Genomic DNA, 24741 nt, shown 5'->3' with positions numbered 1-24741 from the left:
TCACCACGCGGTGAGCGGCGCCAGTTGGCCGGTTGGCCACTGAATCCACCGATTCAGTCGGTTTGGTTAAGCAAAGTCGAGCCTGATGACGAGTTTTCATGTTGATGTAACAGCTAATCCGTGGCTCCAATTCGTAACTGATCTAAACAACTTTCGTAGACATAAGTACCAGCTACAAATCTTGTTCAAAGAACTCGTTCTAATTCGCAACAGAAACGGAGTAAAATCATCCCAAATATCGGCTGTCAGTCAGTCAAGGTTCATGACTTAGCAAAAATTTTGTTAAGTCATGAAATGTTGATTTTATTGATTTTTGTGATCCAATTTCACACATGTTAGGAGCTGAATCAGTTAGTGACCCAAAAATAAAAGTTGTTCCTTATATCAAATACTACAACTTTGCTTTAGTGATCTCCTCCATGCAAGGTCTCTAACACCTAGTTCAAACTTGGTCAAACATGTCACATTTAAATGATGATACACATCAAAGCATGGCTTAATGACCTATTTACCCCTAACCATGAATATCAAAGTTGTTCATAATGATATTCTAAACATGTTTAAGTCATTTGCAAGGTCATTCAATCATTTCATGTGGTAGTCACTCATAGGGCTAGCTAGTGTAATCACATGAAAGCTTAAGTGTTGGTTCATGAAATGTGACCATGAACAAAGTCCTATTTGCTAACCTAGGTGTTGCTACATGTTTGTGTGACTCTCATCCACCAAGTACATGTGTCCACTCATGATCATATGCATAGACACATGGAGACATGAAATAACGAGAAAAGTTGCATATGTTTAAGAAACATGCGATAACAAGCAAACGTTGCAGATGTTTCAATCTAATGTTTCAATGGTAAATGCTTGTTTATGAATGCTTGATGATCATGCTCATGTTATGCAAGTCAAGTTATGCAAGGCTAACACCCAAGGTGTTACATTCATAATGTACCATTAGGATGTTGTCATTGTTGTGAACTGCCATGACGATTATGGGGTCCCACTAGACGTGCCAGAAAAGTGTGTCGACACGGAATTTTTGTCCCATGCCGAGGACACACGAGCAAGCCGGAAGGGTCTGCTCGATGGAGCTATAGATCCACCTAGCTTCAGCGTAGGGATGGTTGATCCTACGCAATCCTCCCAAGACGTGCCAGTCAATTTGACCCTACAATTGTCAAGGAGAGAAAGTTTATCAGTAATTTCGGGCGAAACATGCCAGTGTTGCCAGACAGTCCCGATTGTGCGGCTCTGAGAGCCGGTATGAAAGGAGATCGACTAAATAGTTGATTCCAACATATTCATAAGAATAAATCGGTTAAAGCTCATGGGATTATGTAAGAACAATCGGTTATCGTTTAGGATGAATATCATTATTTAAAAAAATATTGATCAATGGCAATAAGATGTCAATAGTAATTAGTTTATGCTAAGCCAATGACTGCAAGTAACCGAACTCCTTTATTAAAGAAACAGTTCATCATCATTCAACCATTTAATAGAGATAAATCTAGTGAACATATTAGATCTCATCTATCGCTATAACTAGTGGGGCATGAGACAGAATCATACAGGCCGTAGAAACAACAATAGACTCGACGACCCTAACTTATTACTAATATTAGTGGGGCATGAGGCAGAATCTTGCAGGCTATAATACAATAATAAGATCATAGGGCTAACACATCTTTCAACCTATCGCTACTTCAATAGTCTCGTGATGCGAACTATTCATGAAAGCGCTCGATATCGGCTAAAATAGCCTATTCAGGCATAGTGCACAGTTAAGATCATGTCCTCAGAAATAGATCTACCAACTAACAATCCCCACTCCACGGTGCTAACAGTGGGGTGTGAGGCAGAATCACACAGGCCGTGATAACGGGCCATGGAATGGTTTTTGCTAGCCAATAGATCTACTTAAGATCAAACACATCTCAACCGCACGCTATGCACGATCAAGATTGATATAAAACAGCCGATAAAACATAACTCATCATTTAAAGTGTCGATTAGTTCAGTTTAGATTAACAAATGATGGGTTGAAAAGGATATAAGGCCGATCTAAATCAATCCCAATCGGGCGAATTGATATTGTTGTAATTAAATAAATAATGGAAGCAATAAGCAATATCGGTAACTTGATGAATCTATCCGAAGGAACGCCACCATTAGATAGAGCCGATAACTTGACCTTAATCTAGTTCGAGCAGTGGAGGTCGACCGGATCGATGCAGCCATACTTGAACGAGATAAGAGTCGATAACTAACTCATACCAGAGTCACAGTGGAGGTCGACCGGATCGATGTAGCCGTACTTGCTGAAGAACTCGCTGAGATCTACTCTACTCCTACTCCTAAGGGGTGGCTAGAGCCAAAAAAGTAAATAACTTGTATTTGATTGATTGTGTGTGTTTTATAGTAGCCGGGGTTTGGTATTTATACCCAGAGCCTAAAAATGAATCCTACTCGAGTATGACTCAGTACAATCTTTGGTACGAAGAAAACATTCCTATTTTAAGATAACTTGGACTCTAATCTTTCCCCTTTTGTAGAGTCCGATATGTATCTTCGTGATGCCAATCATATCTCGTCATCGTTATCTACTGACGTTATTTGGAGAGAACCGATCCTAGTGTCGCATTCGACCCGGCAGATATCAATCCTTACTCAATCGACTCCTTGATTAGCACAATCTTGGAAGCCTATGAGTTCCCATGCTCTTCTCCCAAATTTTGGTGTAAACAGCCAGAAATGCTTGTTGGTATTTATTAACTTGTTAATTGCTTGAGTACCCACCTAATGTTATTGACCTTTCTTAGCATCACTTTTTTTAGTTGTCATCCCTAGCTATGATGCTAGACATGCTTGTTGAGATTCCTTAGCGTCACTTCTAGAATGACACTAAGAAGTACTTTAGTATTTCATTGTGACTAGAAAGAATATATAAATGAAAGGGATCTGCAAGCGCACAGATAATTTACCATTGTAGCACTTCACCCAGGAATATTCTAGGTATCATTATTTATATTTTTACCATAGGGAAGGACGGGCAGTTGGAATATACTGATAACTTATACATATGATGGAGAGATAAACCATAACCAAACTTCTACTCACAACAGGGGTAAGTCAAGAGATAAATATGATAAGTAATGATAAATGATAAATGATCACTCAGAGTACTCCTTTCTATGGCATTAGCATTGCTAAGTAGAAATTAGAGGAATAATTCCAAAGTCATTCTTAATTACATGTCAAAGCATACATTGATTAGTGCAATTACACTTAGTAGTCATGGCTAAGATCAACTTCATATCTACACATAAGGGATATTACTAAGGAAGATCAAGAACAGAGCATGTCTTCCTTTGTAACTAGATCCTACTTGTCCTATATTCAGGGAGTGGACTACAAAGGACTCAACAGGAGTGTCACATCCGTGATCTACCATATGACTCGAAATATAGGGTGCATCCGTAGGTAAACAACATATAAGCACCACGCTTACACAATGTCGACTACTCATCGTATGTACATTAGAGCGAGCACTATACAAACTTATGCTTGAATGTAATGATAATCTAACTATACTAAGCATATAATCAAAGTAAACGATGAACATGATAGCTAGGAACATGAATAATATTAAGAACAATGTCAAATCAATTGTTGCAAACATATGAAATATGAAAGATACAAAAGAGGATACAAGGGGCTATACCAAGCCACGCACTTGACAAGATTAGGAATCCAAGCAAAGCTTGCCTACCTCTTGATCTAACCTAGCCAGCTATTGGTATTTGTTAACGCAAACAGAGAAATCTGCAAGCATACGGATACTGTTGTAGCTTTCTCCCAGGAGTATTCTAGGGTATCATATTTATCCTCAGGGAAACAATGGTTAAAGAAGTTGATATTTGACCATCATCTATCCACTAACTAGTATACTATTGATGGTAGTTACCATCCATCATGAATTGTCAATATAACTTGAAATCATGCATAAACAGGATCAACAACATAGACTTAGGGGTTTTGTAACACCCTAAAATTAGCTACTTTCTAAAAAGAGTAAAATGATTTATGTTAATTGTTTTGTGCTCATAAAAACATAGGTAAAAGAAAATTTTCTTTAAATCCAACATAAGGGTAGCAACATGTTTGCGCATACATGTCGTTGTAGTAATACTTTTGTGATGAGTGGTTCGGAAAATAAATTCAAATCTAAATCTTCAAAATATTATTTTCAAGTAGTGGTTTAAAAAGAATTTGAAAACTTGCAAAAACAAAAGTTAGATAAGATGCTTTGTTTTCAAAATCCAAAGGCTTGGAAAAGGTTTTAAGACGTGTTAGAACGATGCCTCTCTTTCCGGGAATCTTTCTAACCTTTTTCGGGATTAAATTCCTATTTCTTGGATCTTTGTCTTTTTCCTTGATCAATACAAAAGTCTTTTCTGGGAGCTAAACCCACTTTGGTTGTGTTCCTTATCCTTCCATATATCCCTAGGAATTTTTATGAAATTTTTTGGAGCTTAGAGATATTTTTCGGAGCCTAAATAGTAATTCTGGATTTTCTAGAATTATTTTAATTCCGAAAATCAATGATTCCTAAAATATCTCGAATTTCCAAAATCTCCCAACCCTAGACCTATATATATGCACTTGTTTGTCTCAATGCAAGGATTCTAGAAGTATGATCCATTTTCCTAGCCGCCACTCCTATCATCCTAGATCTAAAGCTGAAGTTCTGCATCTCGTTTTCGACGAACTTTTCCAGCGAACCATCAGCGAGCGTTTCTGGCCATCTCCGGCGTCCTCCACAGAAACTACACTGCTGCGACATTTGCCTCATCATCCTCTCTGTCGACATGCCTTTCCTTTTGTGAATCTGTGATCCATTCATCGTTTCCCTAACCCTTTTTTCTATACTCCGGCGAGGAGCTCCATGAACGGGTCGTCTTCCTTCGTCTCCGGCCACCCGGTGCCACCACGGCATCCTCCCGCATCCCGGCCCCATTCCCACACCGCCGCCCCTAGCCTGTGGCCCTATGCACCCCGTCCCATGCCCCTGCTCGTGAGCTACAGGTGGCTGTCGCCTCCCTGTGTCGTGCGGGTGCGGGTGTGCGTGCCTGCTACCCTACTCCGGCCCGAGAGGGCCTACCCCGGCGCTGCGCCACCACCGGCCGGCCAGTAGGCCCCGCGACTGAGGCCCCTGCCCCTGCATTGGCCTCCTCCATGAGCTGCAGTAGGTCTCTCCATGGCTGCGTTCATGAGGATGAAAGCCCAAGGTAGAAGATGCAATTAATTACGGTTCTGCCATCGATCGTTTAATCTCCGCCTTTTACTCATTTAAGTCCGATTCGATTAGTTCTTGTCATGTTGGTTTCATAGCGTTGCGCTCTCCGCAATAGTGCTAATGTTTATCACATCACTTAAATATGAATTTATTGATTTAAATGTAATTTATTAATGTTTAATTAATAGCTTTCTAATGAAAAGCAACCTAGGGTTATAATTCCGCTCTTGTTGCGTTATGACCGTGTCAACACAAACTACGTGTTAGGAACGATGTTTACCATGTCACATGTTTATGAATTGAATTATATTAATTTGATTAAAGTTTATGCAATGCCTTCCTTTTAGTTAAAAAAACAACTTAGATTTATATACATCGATCTTTCATAAATAAATGTTAGTATGATTAATACCAACATTAATGCCTTTTCAAATATGACTTGCTTAGATCAACCTCGAAAATATAATAATTTGATTAGTCGCTGTCACATGTTCTATATTTCTAAAGTATAAATGTTTATTGAATGGATTAAATGATATATAATTATTTATAAATAGAATATGACTAAAGTTACACTTTGGCTTTTATATTTCAATATGAATTGGTTAATTTAACTTTGGGATATTTCAAAGAAATATCCATCACCTTATTTCTATAACTAAAATGCCTCAAGCTTGTAGTCCGTCTTCTATGTTATGTTGCAAACATCTCGATAGTCATGTCCTTTTAACGGTGTTTATCTTGATTAAAATATTAATTAGGTTTATAATTATTTAATCGCTATTTAATTAAAATCAATTTAGGTTTTTTATATTGAGCCGTTCTTGTCGCGTTAATTTTGTTTCGGCGTGTTCTACACAGTGGCGTTAGTGGTTCTCATGTTACTCAAATGTGTTTTTGTAGTTAAAAAGTTAATTGTATTAATACTATCACTTGCATCGTTTTCGAAATATAAAGTCAACATAGGGTTTATACTACACTCTTTCTTAAGCAATGAATCAAGTTGATTAATGAAAATATTTACATGTGTTTCTACAGTTAAAATAAGTTATACGGATAGGTTTTATTTTCCGTTGCACTGAAAATCCTTCGATAGTCGCTTTTTCATTGAATCGCATATAAGGTGTCTTTTGCGTTTGTGTGTTCGTAGCGATACGCCGTTTTGCTTATTTTATTGGTTGGTGTACTGTTCTCATATATTCTTGTTTGTATGCCATGTATGGATGTTTGTGTGGTGATATATGGTTCAGTCAATCGGTGAGGTTTACATGGTGATTAAGAAGTTGTTCTCTAAAGACTAAAAGCTGAGAATTGGAAGCAGAAGATTGAAAGTTGAATACTAAAGGCTTTTGAGCATATTTCTTTGGAGGAAAAGCAAGTTAAGGCAAGTATAACATGAGGCTCCTTGTTACCTATTCCCTTTAATGCAATCTCAATTCATATGCATATGTTAATGAACCGCTTGGAGTCTATTTACCTTGATATTGATTATCCTATCCTTGATTTACCTATGGGTTTTGCATGTGGGTAGTATGCTTAGTTTGCTCCAACTAATATTGACTAAAGAATACAATTAAAGATATATGCAACATGGTATTAAAAGATGCTTTTTAGCAATATGGATAGAAGGGGGCTAGAGCATTGGGCCTTTTTGGGTGCTCTAGTCTGCCCTCCATAAGGACTGAATCTTAAAGCAGCAAACCAGGACTTACCGTATAGCCACAAGAACTACATGGCTCTAGTCTTAGCCTAGTATCTTGATCTATTCTTGTTCGTTAGCAGCCTACTGAAAGGGCAAGAGGGGGGCACTAGTTGGTATGTTTCTTTTCCTACCAGGGTGTGTATTATGCCACAACGATAAGTGCCACTCCTGGAGGAGGGCTGCATACGTCTAGACGGCTGAAACCTTAGCGACTGCTACTTATTAGAACAACTAGTGAAAAGCTTCATAGTGATCCCTACCGACTTATCTTGGAAGTGAGTCAAGAGGCTGATCACCTCGGGCAGAGGGCAATCATGGCTCGTGGTGAAAGTGTACAAACTCTATAGTGTATAAAACTGATATATCAGCCGTGCTCATGGACACGAGCGGCCTGGATCCTTTTCGAGGTAGATGGTTCTATGGATGGTTTGGGATATGATCAACCTTGATGTTAAATATACTTTCACCTTGGGAGCTTAAGCATAACCTAGCGACACAGGTTTAATAAATAAAATATGACCAACTAAAAGTGCTTACCGTGGTTCAGCCGTGTCTAGCCTTTTGAGCCTTCCATCCCCTCATGTTATACTTGTTGAGTATGGTGCGCTCACACTTGCTTTACAATCAACAAAATCCCAGATGGGTACCAGATGGTGGATCAAGTGAAGAGTTTCTTGTGGAGTCCATGAGTACTAGGTGAGTGTTTCCCCTAGTCAACTGCCCCTGTGGAGTATGGAGTCCCAAAGAGAAGATTAAGAATAGTTTCTTCTATGCTTCTGTAATAGTTGTAAGTCCTGTTGTAATTATGTTCGATATATAATAAAGCATTGTTCTTGATATTCTCCATATTTGTCGCTATATGTGTCGTGTGGACATGCTGGGCACACATATAGTTAGCGCTTGGTATTCTTCGGAAAACAAGGTGCGACAGGTTTGAACTAACAATTTCCACGAGTTTTGGTGAATCTGTGTTTTTAGTAGGGTTATTTTAGAAAACCGTCAAGGAGGATCAAATCATCAAATAAAATCACGCTTATCCGCAACGAAATCAATACTAGAAGGTTTCAAAAGACTCAAGAGGACTCCACACCAAAGCGGGGCCAAGCCACTACCAGGTGGGGCCGGTCAGCCCCATTAGAGGCCAGCCAGCCCCTGTGGAACCCACCTATCAGCTTCCTTCATATGTTGGTTCGCCACCACCTCCTAGGATGCATCTACGCCATCCTTTAAGTTGGTTTAATCCAAGGGCTCATGTTGGACGCTCCGTCCTATATAACCAGCCCCTGCCCCCCTCTAGGGCATGCTGCCATAAGTCAAGAGTAGACTAGAAATTAGGGTTTCTAGAGACAAGAGAATAGAGCTCCAATTCTTCAAGTTTCAAGTATAGGCTAGCTAGCAAGGTTCAAGTAGAGTTTTGGCTATCGCTCAGGATTCTGGATCTACTGTCTGGAGACTGGTATAGCCATTGTATCTCTTTTATTTATGACTTTGTGCTGCTTCAATATTATGTTGCTATTTATTATGTTCCTAGTTTGCTCTAGTTGTATGCTTGATATAGTTATGATTGATGATGAATTTATGCATATGTTTGCAAAGCTCTAAGCTCAGTGCTCAAGTGAGTTAAGTGGTTGACATTATGTAAGTGTGGTGCTTAGATACTGTTTGCCTACGGATGCCTTCTACACTCTAGGTCATGCGGTAGTTCACGGATGTGACACTCCCATTGAGTCCTTTGTAGTCCAGTCCCCATTTGTAGAGCACGAAGAATGTGATTGCGAAGGAAGACAAGCTATGTTCTTAGTCTTCCTTAGTAATGTTCCTTATGCATAGATCCAAAGTAAGTTATACTATAGATGAGAGTGTATATACTTGGGTGTACAAAAGAGTTAGTAGATCAGTAATGACTTAGGAATCTTTTGCTCTTAACAAATCTCCTACTTAGCCTTACTACATTTTATGAGTATCTATTTCTATCTCTGGAATACCATTATTACCTTACACTTATCATTTATGTATCACTTGACTTACCCCTGCCATAGCATGAGAGTGGTTTTATCATAAATATACATATTTGTTAATATCTCTATGCCAACACAACCCCATAGCTCCTCCCTGTGGATAAAATATAAATAACGATACTCGGTATACTCCCGGGTGAAATGCTACAATGGTAAATTATTTGTGCGTTTGTGGATACCTGAAATATATAGTTTACAAGTGTTCTCATAATTACCAACAACACATTTCTCACATCATGCTAGGGATGACAACATAGTTAAGAGTGATGCTAAGAAATGTCAACAAGCATTTCTAGTGCCATTGCCAGGGAGGGGCACATGGCTAAAAGAATTGACCAAATAAATACTTATTGATAAAATCATAACCTCTACTTTAGCAGGCTTACCCTTTTTGTCTTTGTTAATATCTTATACAGGGTATTGCAGGATTGGTTGTGATTTACCAATAAATTCCATCATTCAGAATCAACCAAATCAAGAGGAAGCTCAACACCAGTTTATGAAGCTATGGATGACAAGACTCTACGTGAGTTCTCTACTCCAAGCACCGAGAACATTCGCACTGGACCAACACTCAAAACCGATAATCTTGAGTTCGAGCTCAAGCCAAGCCTCATCAACATGGTGCAAGCTACCCCATTCAGCAAAAAGGCACATGAAGATGCTAGAGCTCCTCTTCAGAATTCCCTAGAGATAAGCAGCACGGTCGTCATCAAGGACGTTGCTCAAGACATCATACTACTCCGCCTCTTTCCATTCTCAGTTGTGGGAAGAGCGAAGCAATGGTTCTACACCAACAAAGATCACATGAATACATGGGCAAAGTGTTCAAAGGCCATCCTAGAAAAGTTTTTCCCTATAGGTAAGGCCAATGCCTTAAAGAGGAAAGATTTCAAACTTCCAACAGCAGAAAGGAGAAACCATTCCAGAAGCATGGGAACATTTTCAAGAATATGTTTTAGATTTCCCTCATCATGGAATGGAAAATTGGTTGCTCATGCAAAGTTTCTACCATGGATTAACTCAGAAAGCCCATGACCAACTCGATGCCACTGCTGGAGGATCATTTATGTCACTCATCCTTGGAAAAGCTGAAACTCTTATGGAAAAGATAGCCTCTAATCAAGGCTAGTAATCATGCAATATTCAATCATGTAATAAGAGTGAAGAAGTACCAAAAGAGGTGTGTGCACTTTCAATCATGATGGACGTACTGTTGAATTTTTCTCAAACAGCGAGACATTTACAAGAAAGATCATCAGGCCATTCAAGATGCATTCAATGCTCAAAATTTATGTGGGGGATATTTGGGGGTTGAATTCCCTGAATATCAAGAGGATGCAAACATCGCCATCAACAACTCTGCTCTACAACAATAGAAACAAGGATGGAGTCAACAACAATGGTTAAATTACCAAGGTAAGTACCTAGGTAATTACTATAATTCTTCTAATTCTAAACAACCTTCCTTGAGAGACTTGATCTTAGGACAAGCTAGGATTAATAAGAGCATTTCAAAAAAGCTTGCTTTTAATGACAAGGTCCTAGAAAATATAAATACTAAAATGGATAGTTTTTCTTCTACTATAAAAGACAAACTGAGCTATAATAAAAGATAGAATCTCAATTAGCCTAGTTGGCCGCTACTCTGCCTTTTGCCACAAACCTTGAGAAGGTCAATGCCATAACCACAAGATGTGGCAAGTCTACTCGTGATCCGCCATATCCAACAAGGACAGGTAAGACACCAGTGGTAGTGGAGGAAGAGGAGAAGGAGAACGACAAAGAAGTTGGGCCATAAGAGCAAGAGTTACAACAAGATTTTCATGACATGACCCTCCTACCATTTCCACGCAGAAATCGAAAAGCCAAAATGGATGAGCAGTTTGGTAAGTTTGTAGAGGTAATTTGAAAGCTATATATCAATATTCCGTTGCTAGATTCCATATAGGTGCCTACCTATGCCAAGTATCTCAGAGACATCCTCAACAACAAAAAACCACCGCCCTCCACTGAGGCAATCAAGTTAACGGAGGAGTGTAGAGTGGCCATCCTAAACACAGTACCTATCAAGAAGAAGGATCTAGGATGTCCCACTATTGATTATGCGATCTTGGAGCAAGTGCCAGTGTCATGCCCAAGAAGGTCTTCGACAACCTCAACCATTCAACACTCACACCAACATCGATGTGTTTGCAACTAACCGACCAATCGGTCCGCTACCCTATAGAAATCATTGAGAATATTCTGGTAAAAATATGAATTTTTTCATTCCTATAGATTTTGTGGTACTTGACATGCAGGAGGACATGAAGAGATCAAATTCCATATTAACGAAAAGGAAGAGCCTCCTGAGCACTACAAATGCACACATTGATGTTGGAGCCGAAGAGATCAAATTCCATATTAACGGAAAGGAAGAGCGGTTCGCTTTCAACCCAAGACCGGAACAATGCTCCAATTTGGAATGGCTTGAAAAGCAAGTATCAAGGTCTCCATCTCTGGGACCAAAGGATACACCTGAACAATGAACCTGAGCGGAGAAGTCTGGTTTGGTGGACTTAAAATTCTGAACCCTCGCCGGGAGGTAACTTGGTAGTTATCCATATTTACTTTTCGCATTATATTTTTACTTTGGCACATTTACTTCTTAAAACTTTTATTAGAAAAATGAAATAAACAATTCTCATCATGGCATACTAAAAATTCAAGCCCCATGTAAATAATTTTTACGGAGCATAAAAACCCCATAAGAAATATTTACTTTGGAGGCATAAAAATATAAAAAATATCATCATTCATTTTCCCATATTTCATAGTTTCGCAAAAGTAATTTTGCATTGCATTTTTATATATGTATATGGTAGAAATACAGGCACTAGGACCCACAGACACCTAGGACCTACCACCATCACCTCCATAACCACCATACATCACTTCCATCACCACCTTTCCTACTCATTTTCACTCTACACCATCTAGAGCACATTCCCAATGAAAGGAGCACTTCACTTACTTAACCATGAAGCAAAGGAAGCATCAGGAAATGGGTGGCCCCACCAGTAGGCCGGGTGGCCTCCCCCTCTCCCCTCTATAAATACCACTTCCCCTGGCTGCTCAACTCACTCACACATACTGCATTTCACCATTCCAAGTTCAAAAATCTAGTTTCAAATTTTGTAGTTTAAATTCTCTTGAATAGAGAAGTGTTGGAGTAAGAAAGAGTGTGGGAAAGTTTGAGTGTGAGAGTAGTGTTAAAATCTTGAGAAAGAGAGGAAGAGCTGCTATTGAAATTTGAGCAAGAAAAATAGAGTTTAAGAGTGGTAGTGCTGTCGAAATCAAGAGAGGAAATTAAAAAGAATTATGGTGGTAGACATGCCAAACTGTTGATTAGAATATTCACTAGGTAATCTCGGACGACTAACATCTTGACAACTGACTTTTGGACGGCTAACCACTAACATTTTTATCCCGTTCCACAAGTTGTGTTGTTTTTGTCTATTTTGTAGGAAAATAAGCAAGATCGTTGGCAAGCTCAAGCGGGCGATATCATTTTGTTCAACGAAAAGTTCTTCATCCCAAGCAAGCACTGATATGGAGGTTGATCCTCCATCTCCCACTGTTGGAGTACCATCTCGATCAGCCCCTATGGAGAGGAATGTTCTTCTACAAGAAAAGCAGCTCAAGCTCCGGGATGATAGGGAGAAGAACATCTACCAGAAGCTAAAGGGTCAGGATTTCGTCCTCACCCCTGCCTTCGATCTAGCCCTACTTCAGTCCATAGGTATGGACTTCGAATTTGAACTTATTTTCAAGGTTGTAGGATGGGAGGATGCATGGGAAATAGATAAGTCAGGATGCAAGCTTTTGACTATTGAATTTTTATGCACTTTACAAACCACCGACTCGGAAGTCTCATTTAGGTTCTTTGGGAAAGAATTTTCTTTTCCCTGGAAGAACTTTAGTGAGCTTCTAGGATTCCCTACTTAGTGCACAATTGATGTAGACTCAGCTATACAAGTCTTCGATACGAATAAGTTTTGGAGGGAGATATCGAAAGCAATTGTTTGCTACCACTCTTGCACCAATGACATTCACCACCCTACTTTGCAGTTCATGCACAAATGGCTAGGATTTTCTCTTTTTCTTGGAAATGACTTCCACACAGTTAGGAATGATGAACTGAAGTTATTATATGCCATGATTAAAAGAAAGAAGGTCTCACCTATAAAATTCATGATGGAACAATGGACATAAATTGCTAGACTGAAGGGACATGTTGGGTGCACTTCTATGGTCATCTGCACAACTAGAAATTTGGGTTTGCTAGCAAACATTTCTATTACATACATTGACAGTCCCTGATGGATTATTGATAATGGCTATTTTAATCATCCACACATGTTAAAAAAGGGCAAGGATGGGAAAATAGTCATGATGTATATGGACTACATAAATGAGTTTCTGTTACAGACTGGAACCTCAGTCTGTATGTGGTAGATTCATTTGTCTTTGATTTGTAGAAAATAGAGCAAGCACCTCGTAGGAGCACCTCTACAAGGATCACTCACAACCCGTAGCCTTGGTACCGTGGAGACGACCCCATTCTAGAAGGACCTGCCCTCACAAGCTATGTAGGATTTCATAAAGCAGGACCTTCCTAGGTGCACCTTCCTTAGCATGTAAGCTGGGACCAACTAGGATCCTCCCACATGCACCAACTCAAGCATGCTAGTTGAGAGTAGCCCGCTCCTCAGCACGCTGAGAGCTCTTTGTCGACATAGAATTTTTGTCCCGTGCCGAAGACACATGTAGCAAGCCGGAAGAGTCTGCTCGATGGAGCTGTAGATCCGCCTAGCTTTAGCACAGGGGTGGTCGATCCAGTGCACTCCTCCCGAGACGTGCCAGTCCATTTGACCCTGTAATTGACAAGGAGAGAAAGTTGATCAGTAATTAAGGGCGGAACTTATCGGTGTTGCCAGATAGTCCCAAATGTGTGGCTATGAGAGCCGATATGAAAGGAGATCGACTAAATAGTTGATTCTAGCATATTCATGAGAATAGATCGGTTAAAGCTCATTGGGCTGCATAAGAAGAATCGGTTATCATTCAAGATAAATGTCATTATTTAAACAAATATTAATCAATGGCAATAAGATGTCAACAATGATCGGTTTATGCTGAGCCAATGATTACAAGTAACCGAACCCCTTTTTATATAATGAAACAATTCAACAATATTTAACCGTTTAATAAAGATAAATCTAATGAACATGTTAGATCTCATCTATCGCTATGACCAGTGGGGCACAAGGCAGAATCATGCAGGCCGTAGAAATAACGATAAACTCGATGACCCTAACTCATTACTAATATCAGTAGGGCATGAGGCAGAATCATGCAAGGCGTAATACAATAATAAGATCATGGGGCTAACATATCTTTCAACATATCTTTACTTCAATGGTCTCGTGATGCAACCTGTTCATGAAAGTACTCGATATCGGCTAAAACAGCCAATTTAGGCATAACGCACAGCTAAAGTCATGCCTTATCAGGAATAGATCTATCAAATAACGGTCCCCACTCTAGGGTGCTAATAGTGGGGTGTGAGGCAGAATCACATAGGCCGTGATAACAGGCCATGGAACAGTTCTTGCTAGCCAATAAATCTACTCAAGACACAACATGCTTTAACCGCACGCTATGCACAATCAATATTGATGTAAAATAGTTGATAAAACGTAACTCAATGTTTAATGTATAGATTAGATCAGTTTTAGATTAACAATCGATGGGCTAAACAAAATATAAGGCTGATCTAGATCAATCTCAATCAGGCTGAGTGATATTGCTATAATTTAGATAAATAATGAAAGCAATAAGCAATATCGGTAACTTAATGAATCTACCAAAGACTGCCATTCTAAGGTAGAGTCGATAACTTGACCTTGATCTAGTTCATGCAGTGGGGGTCGACTGGATCAATGCAGCCAAACCTGAACTAGACAAGAATCGATAACTAACTTATACCAGAGTCACAGTGGAGGTCGACCGGATCGATGTAGCCGTACGAACAGATGTATAAGCCATGATGGTACTTACAACAAGCAGTGGAGGTTGACTAGATCGATGTAGCCATACTTGCTGAAGAACTCACCGAGATCTACTCTACTCCTACTCCTAAGGGGTTGTCGGAGCCGAAAAAGTAAATAACTTGTATATTGGATTGATCGTTGTCCATTTACAATAGCCGGGGCTTGATATTTATACCCGGAACCTGCGCATGACTCCTGTCTATACACGACTCATCATAAATTTTGACCCTAAAGAAAACATTCCTAATTTAAGATAACTTGGACTCTAATCTTTCCCTTTTTGTAGAGACCAACATGTTTCGTCCTGGCGCCGAACATAGCCTTTGTCGTTATCCGTTGGCGCTATCTGAAGAAAGCCAATTCTAGTTTTTGCATCTGAATCAGCTAGTTCCGATCTGCACGCAATTGATTCCTTGATGACATGATCTTGGGAGCTTTCGAGTCCCTATGACTCTTCTTTCAAATTTTGGTGTAAACACATGCCCCCAAATTTTGGGATAAAACTAATTTTATTCTAAAATTATCATGTCTGTATCCCTGATTGGTCCATAGTCACGGATAGAGAACCTTGATCTAGGGTCCACTGTTTGTCGCCGCTTCTGTCCACTCATGAGCCTATGCCTCAAAACGTTTTACAAGAGCGTCACTGCTTCATGGGCACTTGGATTCATCTTCCTAGGCCGGCTATAAAATGCCTATCCGACCCTGGCGAGAGCAACTCAATAATTTAGCCATGTTTTTCTTCCATCTACTCCCTCAAGCGCCACTAGTTCTGCTAGACCCTCCATGGCCCATTCTCTTTCTATGAAGATCTTGAGCAGTTAGAAGAATTCTTGTGCATAGGGTGATTGTGTCGCACATTCTAGCGCCTTGTCAAGCAAGAGGATTAGCTACTGTGGCTAGAAGAAGTCTTGTGACATCACTTGTGTCTTCTCACCATGCTCGTAGAGCTATTCTAGTGTTTGCAAGGGCTAAAATGTGTGGACACCTTTCCCTTGTTTGTTCCACTAAACGCCCACCGGGAAAGCCACTGGCTTCTTTCCCATAGTTTCTCGATTTACCGAGAAATCGGCTGAGCACATGTTAGGCGGGTGATTTTTCCTCTTCTCGGGCACAATTTTATCAACGGGCCAATGTCGATTCATTTCATGATGACCTTTGGCCTTGTGGGGGCCCGGACTCCCTTCAATCCAAAGAAGCCTTGATAGGTTGATCTCTAGTCAATGTAAAATCTTCGAATCTGTTTCACGACATTTCATAATTTGGGGAAGCAATAAGTTCAAATCTGTTATCTCTTCGTTATCCGTCCCCTGAATTCCTAGAGCGTCGTTCTGCTTCCGTTTCCGATTCCAAATTCACACCCTCGGCGAAATCTATCTTCTCGCCTTCCTAGGCTATATATATACTGGCCACGGCCGTGGATCGAACAACAACCTGCTTCATCTCAAAATTTCTACATCCTTAGTATAGGTTCTGCTTTTCCGTAGGTTTGAGATCATGGAGAATAGCAAGAGGTCTACTGAGGAGGCCCTCGCTGGATCTGCATCATCGTGCCAGCGCATCCCCCATCAAGAGGGTGCAACTTGTGATGCTCCCGTCGTCTTAGAGCAGAGGGCTGACTCTACTCAGCCTTTGGGGTCATCCTCAGCACCAATTTGTCGCCATCTCCCCTGCTATCTAAGGAGGCTGAGTGATAACAATGATCTAGTCGCTTCCATTGACTGGACCGGTGAGAAACTTGCTGACTACCTCTCTATTATGGAGTCGGCTCTGGCCATAGTTCAAGGCCGATCACCTCCTGAGGCCAACCCGATGTAGGAGAGGCTGGCCAAGGCTAAAGCCAGAATTGCTGGTGAGACATTTACCATAATTTTCTGTTTCTTTTTCAACTTTTATTCTCCAAGATCCTACTCACCTCTTCTTCAAATCCTTTAGATCTATCGCTCAGCTGGAAAGAATTTGTTTGGCTACGGACCATGTGGCAGGATTCGTCAATGCTAGGAGTGCCATTCCGGTGGTTCGCTTGCATGACATCCCAAACCATGTCAGAGAAGTCGCTCTTCACGGCATTCATCATGGTGCTGCCATGGCGTTGGCTGCTACGCAAGTTCACTCTGGCCATGATCTTCGGCTTCTTCCTCGTGGAGCTTTAGTCACTAGATACCTCGGGGATTACGAGCGACTGGTCGAGGATTTCTTTGACGCCACCAATTCTATAGCCCTAACCTCCTAGGCCGATGATATAGTAAACAAAGTGTTTTCTGATCTGTAGCTTGTAATAAGTGATATCAGTGAACAACTCCTTCGTCTCCAATGATTTTTACTTCATCCATCACTTTGCTCTTATTTGCCTTGCTCCTACTAGCGATACACATTGTACCAGCTTTTATCCTTCTGGGTTTATCTTCAAACTAGAAGCGATATCCTTCTGGTATCAGCTATTAGAGCTAGCAGCCAAGCAACTTGGCTGTCAAGTGTTAATCCAAATGTTAGGGTAATATTCCTTCAAATATTCCACATTTGATTGCTCTACCGAATCCTCTTCTCCTTTCAGTGTTTCCAAAGTGTAAATATCACCAGATGCACAACGCTTGATCTGATAAGGTTTCTCCTAATTAGGTGACCATACCGGCTATCTCGCTTTTGGCTATCAAGGGTAATCCATCCCCAGCTTTCTTTGGAGTCTCATTGCCATTGACTGCCATAAGTACATCTTCGAGAGCATCCCCAGATCAGCCAAAGAAGTCAAACAGATCGTGGGAGCTGATACTATTTGGCTAGAAATATTGAGAGCGATCCATGATGTTCTAGACTTGAAATCTGCATGTCAATGCGTATCTTGTGTAGAATTGATCATACTCTCTGTTATTTAATTACGCTTATTTTTTTTAGCTAAAGAGCCGATTTGATACAGCCGATCCTAGACCTCTAATCCAATCAAGTCTAAAAACACGGCTTTTATTAAGAGAACCCTTCGATTTCCTGCCTTCAGTTGCTCAACGCCGTACTTCCATTGGCATTAGTGAAGTGGTGCTTCGCTTTCTATTAATTGCAGTTGCCTTTTACATGTCCCGAGGTGTCCGCCTCTTCGCTTTAGGTCTTCAAATACCAACTGGTGGTTTCAGCCTCGAACACATCTCCACTCACAACTGTTCCTTTACTCTTCTCCGCCTACTGAAAACCTATAACGGTTTTTCCATCTCCCATTCATAGATCCAATCATCCTTCATGGCCAGCGAAGACAACCGAGGCAAGCGCGCGGTGAAGGAAATCCTGGAAGAGAACATGCCGATGAACCAGCGTCTCTGATGCATGAGGTGAGATTGACATTTCTTGTTTATGATGATGAACAGTTCTGATTCGCCTATAGGTTTGTTGTGAATGATAGTCTACATCCTCTCCCTAGGGCTGGCGGGCCTTCTAACGCCGCATCTTCTGTGCTGGCCTCGTCGTCGGATTCTTCCAACTCCTACAATGGCGACGACGCCCGGTGCTACCTTCATGAGTGGAGGATGGCTCAGAATCGTTATTCCGAGGCAACTTGGGAGAATGGCCAACTGGAGATTCACCCCAGGGTCTCTCAGGATGCCCTTCACATGACTGAGGTGGAGGCCAATGCCGTCCGAGCATGGCTGGCCGAATCCGATGCCACGGTGGCAGGTAAGATGAACTCCTTGAAAGCTTTTTACTCTAACTTCCATTATCTTCATCTTGACCGTCTTCTTGTTTTTGTGATTGTTAGACCTGATAGCACAGTTGGAATCTCTCCAACTAGCAGCGAACACGGCCATAGACGCAGTCAATGCTCGGGGTTCCCCTATCGACGCTCGTCTCCTAGATGTCCTGGTCCGTGTTTGGGAGATCGCCCTCCATAGCGTTCATCATGGTGTGATAGTGGCGCTGATCATGGCACAAGTCCAAACTAGGTACGAGCTCCACGCCATGGAGACTGGTTTCCCAATGGGCGATAGCCCTGAGGAGCATGAGGACCTACTTGAAGAATTCACCTTGGCAGCGGAGGCCATAGAAGACATCACATCCACTCAGGATGTGGTGAACAAGGTCTTTGATTAGTTTGTACTTAGGGTAATCTGATGAATAAAGACTCCTGTTCTTTCATGAATGTGCCTCAGTGCAATGCCCTTGTGTATGATTGTTTTTGCTCTATAGGCGATACATATCGTATCGGCTTTTATTGTCTTTGAAGATTTTTGTTTTTTGAACTAGAGGCGATACCTTTCTGGTACCGGCTATTAGAGCTGAGAACGAATCGGCTATCGAATGTTGATTAAATGCTAGGATAACATCCCTTTAGATACTTTACCGTAGAACTTTTCACACCAAAGGTTAGACGATTGATCAACTCAGGTCAAGTATCCAATTAAACGAAACAGACCTTCTTTAAGAAATCCATTAACTCTAAATCGCACTTACACTTTGACTTAGCATTCACATACGTCGGCCTAAACCCTTCTCCAAGACTCAACATTTATTTTTCGTTTAATCCAATGGCGATGTGAAGCTGTGATTGTTTCTACTAAAACAAACTCTCAGAGCCTATCGCTTGCATCGGCTATTGGCTTTCATTGCTGATCTTAATGAAGCCTCCTTCCCATGACTTGCCAGAAAAACATTTAAAGTCTCCTAGTTCCCAAAAAACTAGATCGGCTATTGCGATGCTCATGGACTCATCAGCGTGAACCAGTTCAATGTCATCTCCATGCCATTGAATCAAACACTGATGCATGGTTGATGGTATGCAGCAGTTCGCATGAATCCAATCAAGACCGAGGAGCAAACTGTACGACCCTTTTCCATCGATCACGAAGAATGCAGTGAGCAGAGTCATGCTTCCTATTGTTAGCTCGACATTTATTGCCCCCCGGGTCTTAGACGTATTGCCCTCAAAGTCCTTAAGCATCATGTCAGTCTCCATCAGATCTTTTGGTCCTTTGCCAAGTTTGTGAAAAGTAGTGTAAGGCATAAGATTGATAGAAGCACCTCCGTCTACCAACATCTTGTTCATCGGCTTCCCATCGACAAGACCTTTCATATATAAAGCTTTTAAGTGCCGATGTTTGACTGGTTTGTCAAATATTGCTTGCTGTACAACCATTAACTTGGCAACTATCTCCTCATACTCTGATTCATCAAAATCTAAATAAACTTCTTGATCTGCCGGAGCTCTGAATTCTGATGGCAACAGAAAAGCCATTTGGATATTAGCCGATGGTTGCTTCCTATCGGCGATTTGCTTAGTACACCACACTTGAGTTTTACCGGATGCCTGAGCCTATTCCATCTCTTTATTCCTTAGGCGTTGCACCCTTCTCTTCTGGCTTCTTGTTAAACCTCCTGGGTACCACTGGCCTTCCTGCCAAGCATACTTTCTTTCATTGCCCTCCTCTTCATGATTAGCCCAGTCTTGATCAATGACTCTTTTTCCAAACCAATCATGAACACTTTTATTTTTTAAGTGTCGATCCATGTTATTATGATGATATGCATCTTGAGCATGGTAGACCAGTGGTTGGTTTGAGACTTCCTATACTCCCGATATTGATTGCTGCATTCTGGATAGTCATGTCTGGTAGGCAACTTCAAACCTTCATTCCAGCAATGTCTGAAGAAAGGACAATGCCAATGTAATTTGGCTTGTTTCCTTTCATACCTCTCTTGTTTCAGTTGATGCTAGTACGCTTGATCTTTTATCCAACGCTGATAACCTTTTTCCTTCTATCACTACCATTTGTTCAATAGAATCCGAGATGCGACCCACGGCTTTGTCATCTCTGCTTTGACATCTTTACCTACTCGTATCAGCTCTTTTGCCTGGCATGCCGTCTTCTAATCTCTCTGTACTCATCAGCCGATATTTGCATCTTAGAATTGACTGTTCTAGCTTCTTTTGATTTGGTTGATGTTAGGACCTTAGTTTTTCCTTCGAATAACCCAGCATCAACCATATTCTGATCTCCTGGGAAAGGATTATCATCAACTTTTATTTTCCGAGGCGTATCAAATTTGAGCCTCCCCTGCTGAATAGCTCTCTGTATATGCTACCTGAAGATTCTGCATTCATTAGTGGAATGAGAAGTAGCATTATGGAACTTGCAGAACTTCTTATTCTTCAACTGATCAGGGGGCAACATGACATGACCATCGGTCAACTTGATCTGCCCTTTCTCAAGCAAGAAATCAAAGAGCTTATCTGATTTGGTGACATCAAAGTCATAGCTCTCCTTTACTCCTCTTCCCTAAGGATTTGGCACCATCACTGTCTTCTTGCCCTAATTCCATTCAGCCATAGCAACCTCTTCTTCTTCATCTTCATAGTCATCATCGACTGAGTATGGATCATAAGCTTCGTCTACTGTGGTACTCTTTTGGAACCAAGTATCTCTATGCATACTCTGGAATTGGCTATTGATCACTGCTACTCGTTGAGCCAATTGACCCAAGTTGTCAAATTCTTGTCCTAGCAGCTTTTCTTTCCACATCGACAGCATTCCTTGAATAGCTAAAGCAGCTAGTTGACTATCGACAAAGTTTAAGGAGAAGCACAAGTTCCTAGTTTCTCAGAACCTCTGAAGAAATTCAGTGCTCGATTCATTAGTCTTCTATCTTATAGTTGTCAGATCGGTAATCTTCTTTTCTCCAGTCCTAGTGTAAAAATATGTATGAAACTTCTTCTCTAGGTCAGCCCAATTGGCAATGGAATTGACTAGCAATGATGAAAACCAAGTGAAAGCTGGCCCTGATAAGGATAGAGAGAATAAATGAACTTGATGGGCATCCTCAACTGGCGCTTCGCCCAATTGTGTAAGATACCGACTGATATGTTCTATTGTGCTTGTACTGTCTTGGCCAGTGAACTTAGCGAATTCTGGGAGCCTTTAATTTGTTGGAAGAGTGATCAAATCATACCATTCTAGATATGGGCGTTTGTACAAAAAGATCAGCCCTTTTGGCTTCAGACCGAACTGATTCTTCATCATCTCGGTCACCCTCAGCAATAATTCATCAGCTTGCAGATTTGGATTTCTCTGCACCTACTGACCCATCTGTGGATTGAAATCTCATGTGTCTTGATATCCTGGATTTGGCATCATGTGAAGGGTGTTATAATCCATGCCATAGTGATACCCTTGTGGAATTTCAATCTGCTGGGTTCTTTGTTGGCTTGCTGCTTGAAGTCTCTGATTATAGACATAAGGATCTATATCTCTATGGATCCTTTGAATTGATGGTGCTATTTTTTGAGCCGATGACGGTATGTGCCCTGATGTGCCAAAATTGATCACCTGGTTCTGATTTTGCCTCGCTAGCTGTTGCACATGCTGTACTAATGGTCTAGGATTGTACTATGTCTGATTTGCAGTAGTTCCTTAGTTTGTTCAGATGAACCCTGAACGGTCTGGACATCACCAACACCAGCTGGTGTTACTTCTTGATGGCTGGTATTGACTTGATTGGTCCCTTGGAACGATGGATCTGGAATGTTGTAATAAGCCGACCCACCTTGACTAACTAGAAACCCATGAATCGCCTCTCTCATGCCGTTGTGGAATATGTCCATGAAAGCTTCGTTATGGCTTGACATGGCATCATGAATAGATTTGTCTACAACCTCCTTAAAGAAATGTCTGTCTTCAGCTTTAGTTGTATCTGTCTACCTATGTAATAGAACTCTTGGTAGTGGAAATTTCTGAACAATTATGTTGTCACATGTTTTGGTGTAGGACAACAAACATTTGTTATGAAACTCTTCTATAGCTTTGCTGATGATACCCTTATCCCCATCAGGTAGATCTTCATAATGCAGCATAAGGATGTAGTTGTCATTGTGAACCGCCATGGCGATTGTGGTGTCCCACCGAGCGTTCCAGAAATGTGTGTCGACATAGAATTTTCGTCCCGTGCTGAGGACACACGCAGCAAGCCGAAAAGGTCTGCTCGATGGCGCTATAGATCCACCTAGCTTCATCACAGGGGTGGTCGATCCTATGCACTCCTCCTGAGACATGCCAGTCAATTTGAACATATAATTGATAAGGAGAGAAAGTTCATCAGTAATTAAGGGTGGAACTTGCCGGTGTTGCCAAACAGTCCCGAATGTGTAGCTATGAGAGCCAATATGAAAGGAGATCGACTAAATAGTCGATTCCAGCATATTCATGAGAATAGATCGGTTAAAGCTCATTGGGTTGCATAAGAAGAATCGGTTATCATTCAGGATAAATGTCATTATTTAAACAAATATTAATCAATGGCAATAAGATGTCAACAATGATCGTTTTATGCTAAGCCAATGATTACAAGTAACGGAACCCCTTTTATATAAAGAAACAATTCAACGCCATTTAACCGTTTAATAAAGGTAAATCTAATGAACATGTTAGATCTCATCTATCGATATGACCAGTGGGGCATGAGGCAGAATCATGCAGGCCGTAGAAATAACGATAAACTCGATGACCCTAACTCATTACTAATATCAGTGGGGCATGAGGCAGAATCATGTAGGCTATAATACAATAATAAGATCATGGGGCTAACATATCTTTCAACCTATCTTTACTTCAATGGTCTCGTGATGTGAACTATTCGTGAAAGTACTCGATATCGGCTAAAACAACCGATTCAAGCTTAACGCACAGCTAAAGTCATGCCTTATCAAGAATAGATCTATCAAATAATGGTCCCCACTCCATGATGCTAATAGTGGGGTGTGAGGCAAAATCACACAGGCCATGATAACGGGCCATGGAACGGTTCTCGCTAGCCAATAAATCTACTCAAGACGCAACATGCTTTAACCGCATGCTATGCACGATCAAGATTGATGTAAAATAACCGATAAAACGTAACTCATCATTTAATGTATAGATTAGATCAGTTTTAGATTAACAAATAATGGGCTAAACAAGATATAAGGCCGATCTAGATCAATCTCAATCGCGTAGAGTGATATTGTTGTAATTTAGATAAATAATGAAAGCAATAAGCAATATCGGTAACTTAATGAATCTACCAAAGACTGCCATTCTAAGGTAGAGCTAATAACTTGACCTTGATCTAGTTCATGCAATGGGGGTCGACCGGATCGATGCAGCCATACTTGAACTAGACAAGAATCGATAACTAACTTATACCAGAGTCACAGTGGAGGTCGACTGGATCGATGCAGCCGTACGAATAGAGGTATAAGCCATGATGTTACTTACAACAAATAGTGGAGGTCGACTGGATCGATGCAGCCATACTTGCTGAAGAACTCGCCAAGATCTACTCTACTCCTACTCGTAAGGGGTGGCCGGAGCCGAAAAAGTAAATAACTTGTATATTGGATTGATCGTTGTCCTTTTACAATAGCCGGGGCTTGATATTAATACCCAGGACCTGCGCATAACTCCTGTCTAAGCATGACTCATCATAAATTTTGACCCTAAAGAAAACATTCCTAATTTATGATAACTTGGACTCTAATATTTCCCTTTTTGTAGAGTCCAACATGTTTCGTCCTGGCGCCGAACGTAGCCTTTGTCGTTATCCACTGGCGCTATCTGAAGAAAGCCGATTCCAGTTTTTGCATCCGAATCAGCTATTTTTGATCTACAT

At 40.9% G+C, this 24741-nt stretch overlaps 1 non-coding gene across 1 annotated transcript; it reads right to left on the bottom strand.

Moving 5' to 3' along the window:
- Positions 1–9894: 9894 nt before the first annotated feature.
- On the bottom strand, positions 9895–10003 carry LOC136519336 (small nucleolar RNA R71). The gene has a single exon (XR_010774887.1). It is a non-coding gene; the product is annotated as a small nucleolar RNA R71 (small nucleolar RNA).
- Between the last annotated feature and the right edge of the window lie 14738 nt (positions 10004–24741).

This window comes from Miscanthus floridulus, chromosome 17 (genome assembly GCF_019320115.1).
Source record: "Miscanthus floridulus cultivar M001 chromosome 17, ASM1932011v1, whole genome shotgun sequence".
Classification (NCBI taxonomy): Eukaryota; Viridiplantae; Streptophyta; class Magnoliopsida; order Poales; family Poaceae; genus Miscanthus; species Miscanthus floridulus.
Note: the sequence above shows the minus strand (reverse complement) of the source record. Positions and strands in the feature narration are given on the sequence as shown.